The 9,619-nt window shown below is 31.5% G+C and overlaps 1 pseudogene; it reads right to left on the bottom strand.

Moving 5' to 3' along the window:
• Positions 1 to 4,789: 4,789 nt before the first annotated feature.
• Positions 4,790 to 8,146, bottom strand: LOC131068919 (alpha-humulene synthase-like; annotated as a pseudogene).
• Positions 8,147 to 9,619: the final 1,473 nt, after the last annotated feature.

The following is a 9,619-nucleotide window of genomic DNA, read 5'->3' as shown; positions in this document are numbered from 1 at the left end:
GATTTCTTAATTGTCTTGTACTCTGCATCTAGTCCTGGTTTCTCAATTATCTTTCTATCTATTTTCTCTGTATGTGCTCGATCTATGTATCTGCGACCCACTGGATTGCATCCTCTAGATAAGAGGCATATGTTCACCCCTGGTACTGATATTTCATCATGATAGGAATCTTTTCAACATCCTCAGTCTTTCAGGAAGATTCCATCAAACAAAGATAACCCTACAAAATAAACCAATCCAACATCAAACATTACTCAAAGAAAAATCGCTACAAAAACAACTCACATTGGGACTCTGACATACCGTTGTTTCGAGGTGAGCAAACACAAAAACCATGATGAAAACCTGGGAGTCCGGAAGTCCGGGGTCCTGAGCTAAAACCGGAAACAAAACTGACAAACTCAGAACCTCGAGGTTGTGGGAAACCAAAATTTCCAAAAACACAAAAGAAGACCACTTCAAGAACTCGAGAACCCACATTTCCGAAGTGGTGGGACCCTGACAATGAAAACAAACCTGGGACTTCAGGATCCTGAGGTTCTAGGGTGGGACTCTAAAATGCAATGCGGAACTTCAAAAATCGAAGTCCCTGTAAACTACAAAGATGGAATAGAAAAAGGAGCTCGGGACCACTGGACTATGGGGTTCCAAGTTGAAAAGACATGCAAAAAAAAACTAACTCGAGAACTTGAGGACCCGGGTTTCCGAAGTAGTGAGACCTAAGACCTAAGACCTAAGACTACAATTTCGGGAACTCAAGAACTCGAGTTTTCGAAGTGGTACAAAACAAATGACAAAACCTAAGACCGTCATTTTCAAAACTCGAGAACGCGACTTTTTGAAATGACGCGAAAGCCAAAATCCCCTAACCCAGAACTTTGGGATCTCGGATTACAATGTTAGGGTAGAAAACAAAAAACTTAAAGAAAAACAAACCAAACAAGTAAAAATTTAAGAAATCAAAACTAAAAAAAAGCAAAATCTAACCAAAAACACACACAAATATGAACAAGGAAGATGAGAAATCCACCTACCTGACATGAAAAATGAAGGCGCTGCTTGATGGGGAGTGCAAGAGTGTGATGATGCAAGGTTAGAGATTTGAATTCAGATAAGTGAATGCACAAATGAGCTCAAAAATGACCTCCAACTATATTTATATCGCCAAACAAGTACTGCATTAAATGCAATTTTGGGAAGTCAAGGACCCAGGTTTCCAAAGTGCAACACACACAACAGGCTCAGAACCTCGGGGTTCTGAGCCACGAACAAGAAAAACGAACAACCAACCCAGGAGTTTGGGAAGCCGAACCTCCGAGGTCATAACTCGAAAGACAAACAATCACTTCAAGAGTTTGGGAACCCGGGTTTTCGAAGTGATGTTCTGAAACAAAACAAAAATACAAACTCAGGAGTTTGGGAACCCAAACTTCCAAACAAGGCACTTAAAACAAACAAAAGGTCACCTCGGCAGTTCAGGAACCTAAACTTCAGAAGTGGCCAAAGAAAAAAATAAAAAAGAAAAGAAAAACTAAAAAGAAAAAAAGGACAAAAACCAAAAAGAGGAACCCATATTTTCATGAGAATGAAAATAATGGGACAAGATATGTAAGGCATCACATGACCCCGCAAAAGGTAATGTAAAATTGGTTTTTTATTAGCATTTGATAGATGCAAAGGAGACTCCATTGAAAGTATGATTTAGAAATAGAGAGGTTCTATCCAAAAAATTTTGATCTAAGAGTGTTTGATCTAACTCTCTTCAATTAATTACTTCAAATGGGACCTCTTAAAGCTTAAATCATTATATTTTTAAAAAAATGTATGATTTTAGCAAAAATTAGGATGTACTAAAAAGTGGGAACTAGTATTGTGAGTTAACCTTGATGTAGAAAGCTTTATGAATGTTCAAGAAAGTGATTCCATTCAATGAAAGAGTGAGAGAGAGAGAGAGAGTGAAAATAAGGTCCAAAAGGGTTATATGAAAGGAAAGGAAGTTCTCCCAATGTCAGTGCTAGCCCCAAAGAGGCATTACACTACTTGAATAAGCAAGTGTAATGTCTCAACTGTCACCTTTAGTCATGGATATTCACAAGGTGAATGTGTGATAGAGACATCTTCATAATGCACATATGTCCATGCATAATTTGGACAAAAATGGTCAGAAAAATAGGTATGACAAATATCAAGGTCGGCTAATAGGATGGGAGTTTGATCATTCTCTTTAATTAATCTAAAGTGAAGGGCTATGCGAAGTGAAATTGCACGAGGTACAGTTTACAATGTTATAGCAATACAATAATATTTGTTAAGACATTTATGAGGCTAATCAATAAAAATATTAATTTGCAAACTTAGATAAAGTACAATGACTCTATTGAAAAGATAACTCCAGCTCGATGAAATAGAAATAGAAATAGAAATAGAAATAGAAAGGGAATGATAAATAAAGACAAAGATAGATTAGATACATATATTGTTTGCATCTGGTAGATCTATGGAGGCTATATAACAATGGTCCATTTAATTTATACCAAAGCCCTTTCAAAAAGCATTATAAAAATTTCTTTTCATTTTCTTGCATCTCTAATTCCCTGGGTTTAATCCTTTGTTTATTGTGTTTAAGATAGGAAAGAGTGTCATAATGGGGAAATAAAGGCTGAGAGTCGAATCCACCACCTTCGTCTCCCTTAAAAATAATGTTGAAGTCTAGGATATCTTTCAAAGGGAGGATTACCTTATTTTTTAGAGTCATGAAAGGTAAAGACAAGGCATTGTCATTAGAGGTCATGAATAGTTAAAGGGAAGATAGGGTTCAAGTGGGTAGTATCATAATTAAGATCATGGAAGAACTCATTGCAGTATTCATAGGCCTAATTTGTGAAGGAGAGAAGGTCCCCAACCTTAGCTGGAAACAACGATATGAAGACTATCTTTAAATGTTCATAGAGGATGGAAAAGAGATTGAGTGCCACAAAAATGAGTTTAGTAGAGATGATTTTCTTTCTCCATAAGGAATCATGCTATTATAGCAAAAAAACTTCACACTTGTGGTTAGGTTTGCAAACTTTGCCACTAAGGGAGCTTATCCTCTACTATGCTAGGGGTTAACTTTTTTCTATTTACAATTTTTGTTTGGAAACCACCCCTCCTTTGAATCATACCCCTACTCAAAATGTGTTTCCCCTCGTTCAAAACCCAAACCTCTCTTGGAGTCAAGGGGCCATAAAAAATAGCCTTTGTAGAAGACTTCCCCTCTTGGTCAAAATCCATTTTGTTGAAAATATCCTTGCTTTTATCCATTTAAAATAAAAAATTTATATTTGGGTAGTGAGACCCCACTCCTAATTGTAGAATTATACCCTACAAACAACTTTCCCAACCCACACAATAAAGGAATAATGTTTCTAAATCCTCTAGGTAGAAGCAAAAATGCTAAACTAGGTATGAGGAAAGCTACTCAAATCCACTATGAAAATAGTCTAAATGTAACACAGAACTCTCTTCTTCAACTATTGATATTTTAGATGAGGGGATGTGTAAAGGAATATATCATGACCTTCTTAGGGCAAAAGAGGTTTGTTAGACTTGCTAAACTTATAATTGTGGCAAATATTGTTGCTACACTTGGAAAAAAAAACCTTGAATATGATAAGAAGATACAGTCTGAAGACTCTACTTCTAATGAAGAAGTTAGTGAGGAAAGTGAGAAAGCATTGGAGGAATTACTACACCTAATTCCTGGAGACTCTCTCTACCATTCTCCATCCTATAATACTCACTTAGGGGAAGCCATGAAAAGGCTTAATACTCAAAAAAAAATTGTTGTGATGAGGATGAATAGGAACAACAAGATAAAGGGGCCACGAGCAAGGAGTAATTTAGGTACCATTGTTGTCTTCGGATTATGTTTACTAATTTACTATAATTACTATTTGTAGCCAGTTAGTTCATTTATGTTGATGATTAAAAATCTTGCACACAATCAAATACAGAAATTACATACAATATGTTGATCTTGTCAAATTCATAAAGCTATTTTCTTTTGCTCCACACACTCTTGTATTATATGTTTAAAAATTATGTAGAAGATAGAACAAAAAAATTCAATACATTTTCAATATTTGTTTTTCATTTTTCAAATATAGATTTCTGAGTGAATCTTCTTTAAGTTGTAAGATATTTGAACTTTAGGTCTTATACAATTATCATTTACATTTATTACATTTAGAGTTTCAATAAATAAAAACTCATTGAAGTTATAATCTATCTATGTAGAAGCATCAGTACCATCAACACCAACATCCAATGTCTTAATTTGAATTGGATTATTAGCATTTTAATTATCATTATAATAGGGGCATCCAAAAATACTTCAATCTTTTTCAATTGTGATATTAATGAAGAAATATTTTACATTCAATAATATTATGAACCTTCAAACCAATAAATTTTCATTATATTAAAAAGTAAATAAAAGACTAGAGGTGGATACTAAGCATCACAACTTATAAGAAATACAACTTATTTTCATTATATTATAATATTATTGAAAAAAAGGACAAAATTAATAAAATAATTTTCTTAACTAACTCATACAACATATATATGAAAACCATACAACATGTCAACGCCATCTAAATGAAATGTTGCAATTCAATCTAAATAAGCATAGATTAATTATAGTAAGAGATAAATCATTACAAAAAAACAAAAAAGTTTTGTGACTTACTAAAAGTCTACATTAAAGAAAGAATTTCATTTTCAGGTAATGAAAACTCTTTTCTTTTTAGATGTCTACTGGGTCAACAAAAACTTTAAATATTTGATGCTTGACCTTCTTGTCACAATGTGTAAAACCATCTCCAAATATATAAAAGAATTCTACTCCTCTGGTACTATTGATGCATATATTCTCCTAATCAAACAAAACATTATTTGGTTTGAACAATTCTCTTGTCAATTCCTTCAATAACTTATTCTTGAGTTTGGTGATGTGATTTATTGCCACTTTTTCTGAACAATGTCGATTATCACCCATATAACAAGAAATAGCTGAGGCAATTTTCCCATGGAGCCTCTCATCCTACATAAACATTAGAAATATGTTAATATTTAATATACATTAAAATTTATATCTATATTTAATGTTAATGAAAAAGGGAAAAATAATCAAAACCTCAAAATCATGGATATCATCAGTTAACCGCATACACACTCGCATGAGATGATAGAATCTAGAGGTATCAAGGTATATCTTCTCAATATCATCATCACACAAAATGTGAGATGCTAACAAGCAAGTATGTACCAATATTGGTCCAAGTGATACACATTTTTCAGCAAACTTTGTGTACTCATTATAGGTGGGAAAATATCCAGTTGTTTTCCATTGTGCTTCCTCAAAGCAAGCTTCTATATAATCTGCCCACTAAATGACAATACAATATACATGTTAAATCTATTTCAATATTTTTTTCCATGATCTGTATAACTAACTCTATTTTTGAATATGATCAAAATGTATTTTTGTAGGGATACAAAGTACATATAATAATATTAAATTTATTGTCTTAATTTCATAGAACCTAAGTATAATGTCAAACCTACAAATAACTAATAATTATTTTTATTGGTAGTAATATATTATTTTTTAGTATAAACTTCAATAATTTTATTTATTTTTGGTGAAATATACATAACAACATGATAAATATAAGTTGGTGTGTTGTTACTTCTTTGGGATACTATATGATTAATACATTAGCAAGTCTAAAATAACAATAGAATTTAGTAATTTTATTTTGGTTCTCTATTTAATCATATTAATATCCATCAATCATCGAAATCAAGAATATTGTTAACTTTCTAGGTAAAAAATGTCACCTACTCATTACTCAACCCTTAATTTCTTTTTGTTAGTTTCATAAGGCTCCATTTCTATAAGATCTAATTATGTGGAAAACAAATTTAGCTTGATTTCTAATGGCTCTAAAATTTCACTAATCTAGCATCTAATCTAGTATTTATTTCACTAATCTAGCATCTAATCTAGTATTTATTTTACTAATCTAGAATTTAATCTAGTATTTATTTGATAATTTTTTTCTTATATAATGTACGTTGTGTATTAAAAAATAAATTAAAATCTTGGGTCTTGAAGAAGTATACATACTACTTTTGTAACAAAAGGCATCATGTCACATCCTTGCTTTTTAGTAGCATCACTTGTTAATTCATGAATTGTTTTGAAAACAAATTCAATGCATATCTTGAGGTTGTTTGGAATGTCTTTAATAATAGAAACATCCCAACCTTGAGAAATGGCATCTGTAATACATTTGAGTTGCTCAACTGTTGCATAATCATCAAAAATGTCATCCAAGAGTGTGACAATACATGTGATTTTTGTCATAGCAATTCTACTTCTAGAAACTTCCAATTTATCTGTTGCAGAAACTGCCCAAAGTAGATATTCCATTGTTCGCTCTCTTGTTGCAACTAGCTTGGAGATGCCTGAATTCTCCCACCAACTACAACACAAATGAAGATTTATAAAAAGAATTAAAAAAATTCAAAATAAATTTTAATTAATATAAATTTATAAGATTAATAAACTATTTAAAAATCATTTATATTGAAATGTAAATTATATTTTAAAATTGAAATCATTCATTAGAAATTATAGTGTTGAGAATAAGCTTTAAAAAAAAATTCATCCTATTCATTCAATTTATTGTTATATATTTATAGAAATAAATATCTTATACAATTATTTAAAACAATCTTATAAATTAGGATATAATGGTATAATTATATTATACACTACAATAGAGAAAAGTTGGATGAATAGTGAACCTCAAGACAAACATTATTATATTTCAATCCAGTTTAATTCTATTCAATTTGTTTAAAAGAATGAGATATCTTGTGTGCATTATTTAAGTATTAAAGAATGGAGTAACATGTCTTAGAATATTACAAGAAATAAAACACTTCAAGTATCTCTTTGTTACCTTGAGAGTTCTTTCATCTCTAACTTGTACTGAAATTGCAGTATGTTAAAATCCAATTTTGCCAGCTCTAAAATTCTTTTGTCTGTCAACCTAAAGAAAACAATTAAATCTTATAGTTAACATATATAAACTTCAAATATCTTAATAAAACAACAATATTTTAATTATACCTTTGCTTGTCTAACTCATATATTTGTATGAAATTTGATGCCTCCCATCTAATAAAGGTACGCGACCATTCATATATGAGAGCATACTCCACCTATAAAATGAAAATTAAATATTTTAAAAAAAGTTAACAATCATATATCAATTTGTGCTTTTCTACTATACATGCATTGATCAGTATCTTAAATATGCTAAAATAATTGAAAAAAAAAATCACCTTTTTACCTCTTTCAAAAAACTTCTCTTATATGTATCTCCAGAATTTTCTAATAAGTTTTTTAGATATACAGTGCTAAAGGCTTTGGCCTCTTCCATAACAATTTCTCCAGGAAATGCTAAACCGGAAACTCTTAAAAGATTGAGCATCCTCTTCCTTAATATTATTTTCATCGTTATCATTGTTCCCTCTATAAAAAGTGAACTGCCCGTTATTGTCCTTGAAATTCTTCAATGTATCTTCTCATTATACATAAAAACAACTAATTAATCGTGTTTCTAAATATGCAAATAAAAGGTATTAATGATATCAATTTTCACAATCTATATCGATTTTTGTTGCTGTTTCCGAATTCGATTATGTATGTTTTCTTGCATCAACATTTCAGGTTCACAATCTATATCGATTTTTGTTGCTGTTTCTAAATTCGATTATGCATGCTTTCTTGCATCAAAATTTCAGATCACACCCTGTGATCCATCATCATGATATTAGAGAGCTCCATTTTCTACATCTTGAATTCTCTAACATGCTGATGATGAATCACATAATATGATCTAAAATGTTGATAGAAAAAACACAGAATCAAATTAAAAAATAATAACAAGAATAAAAAAATAAAATATATCATAAAGAGATTGAAAAGCATCTCGACTATTATTTGGGTACCTGCAGAGACATCATAACGATTTAGTCGAAGAAGTCTGAGTCCTAAAGCTGTGGCATTCAGATTGGTAATTTGCATACCAATGTCAATTTTCACAAGTGGAATCAAATCATAAAGCTGATAATTGTAATAAAAAGATAACTAGTATTTGTATACAATGTCAATATTGTAAAAAAGTTCAATTATATTTATAAAGGATACTTAACTCATTTCACCGAGTGAAGGCACATGTTATACCAAATTGAGCAAATAAATAGTACATTAAGTAAAATCATATGAATCTTATCCAATCCGGAGGGTACATTTATGAAAATCTTAAAATTACAATAATTGCCTTAATATTAATTATATGAACCTAATTTTCAAATGGTCAGTAAATTTTGTAGATTATCCTTAAGCTTTAACCAAAATAGCTGAAAATAAATTATACAATTTTGAAAGATATATATGAATTTTAAAAAATTCTACAAATAGACATAAGATATATTGGATTTTGCAGGAATCAAAAACCCACTTATAGAATACTACAAAAGAAATACAACACAAACTAACAGTAGCCTACAATTAGCCAAACACCATAAACTAGGAAATAAACAATTAGTCGAAATAGCCATAAGGTCAAAGCCATCATACAAGAAATCTCACAGACACATAGGAAAAGGGTTTGTCAAGGCTCCCATAATGATAAGACCCAGTAAAATAAAAACATAACGTAAAGAAAACACCTAGGTGACTAGATTTTGAAAAGGCTCTCATTACCTTCAAAATAAGGGCAACAATTGTTCCTCTCACACAACCTATAACATGAATAGGAGCACCAACAGAGGGTTTTGAGAAGCTCCCATTACCATCAGGAAAAAGTCTCCAAAATCTCCCTTACAACAAGTTCCCACCTCTACTACAAATACCATCTCTACCTCAACAAAAGATCCCGCACCTCAATACAATCAGTAGAGGAAGAAAACAATAGTTAAAAGAGCCAAACTTGAGCCTTCCCTACTTCCATATAGTCAAAAAAATTAAACGAGGAAATGAAATGAAGTAGCTGAAGCCCCCTTATAGAAGCTTCTAACCTCTCCCACAAATCCATTCTGCACCTCAAAAGGAGATACCTCCACCTCAATAGAATTAGCAAAATAGGAAGAAAGGAGAAGAGAAATCCAAACTATTCCCTTCACTACAAGAAGATTTTCCACCACTATAGGTGAAGAATCCACTTCTATAGGAGAAACATGGAAAAAGACCAAGGAAAGAGCATCACCAACCCATTTTTGAAAAACTAAAAAACTTGAAACTACTAGGCTCCAACTTTACTCACAAGGTCAAACTTCTCCTCAAAAGTAGAGAAAACCCCTAACAAAAATTAGAGAAAACTGGCAAAATGACTCCAAGAGAAATGGAAGAAAACAACACGAGCAAAGGGAAAACAACAAAGCACCCAACAGGATCAACAAAATAGGAATAGAAAAATAAAAATAGAGTAAAAAAATTCCCCATAAACAGATCAAGAGACAAACCTCGGAAAGGGTAGAAAAATAGTCATCCACACAT

This window comes from Cryptomeria japonica, chromosome 7, assembly GCF_030272615.1.
Source record: "Cryptomeria japonica chromosome 7, Sugi_1.0, whole genome shotgun sequence".
NCBI classification, from domain to species: Eukaryota; Viridiplantae; Streptophyta; class Pinopsida; order Cupressales; family Cupressaceae; genus Cryptomeria; species Cryptomeria japonica.
This window is presented reverse-complemented; position numbering and strand designations above follow the sequence as displayed.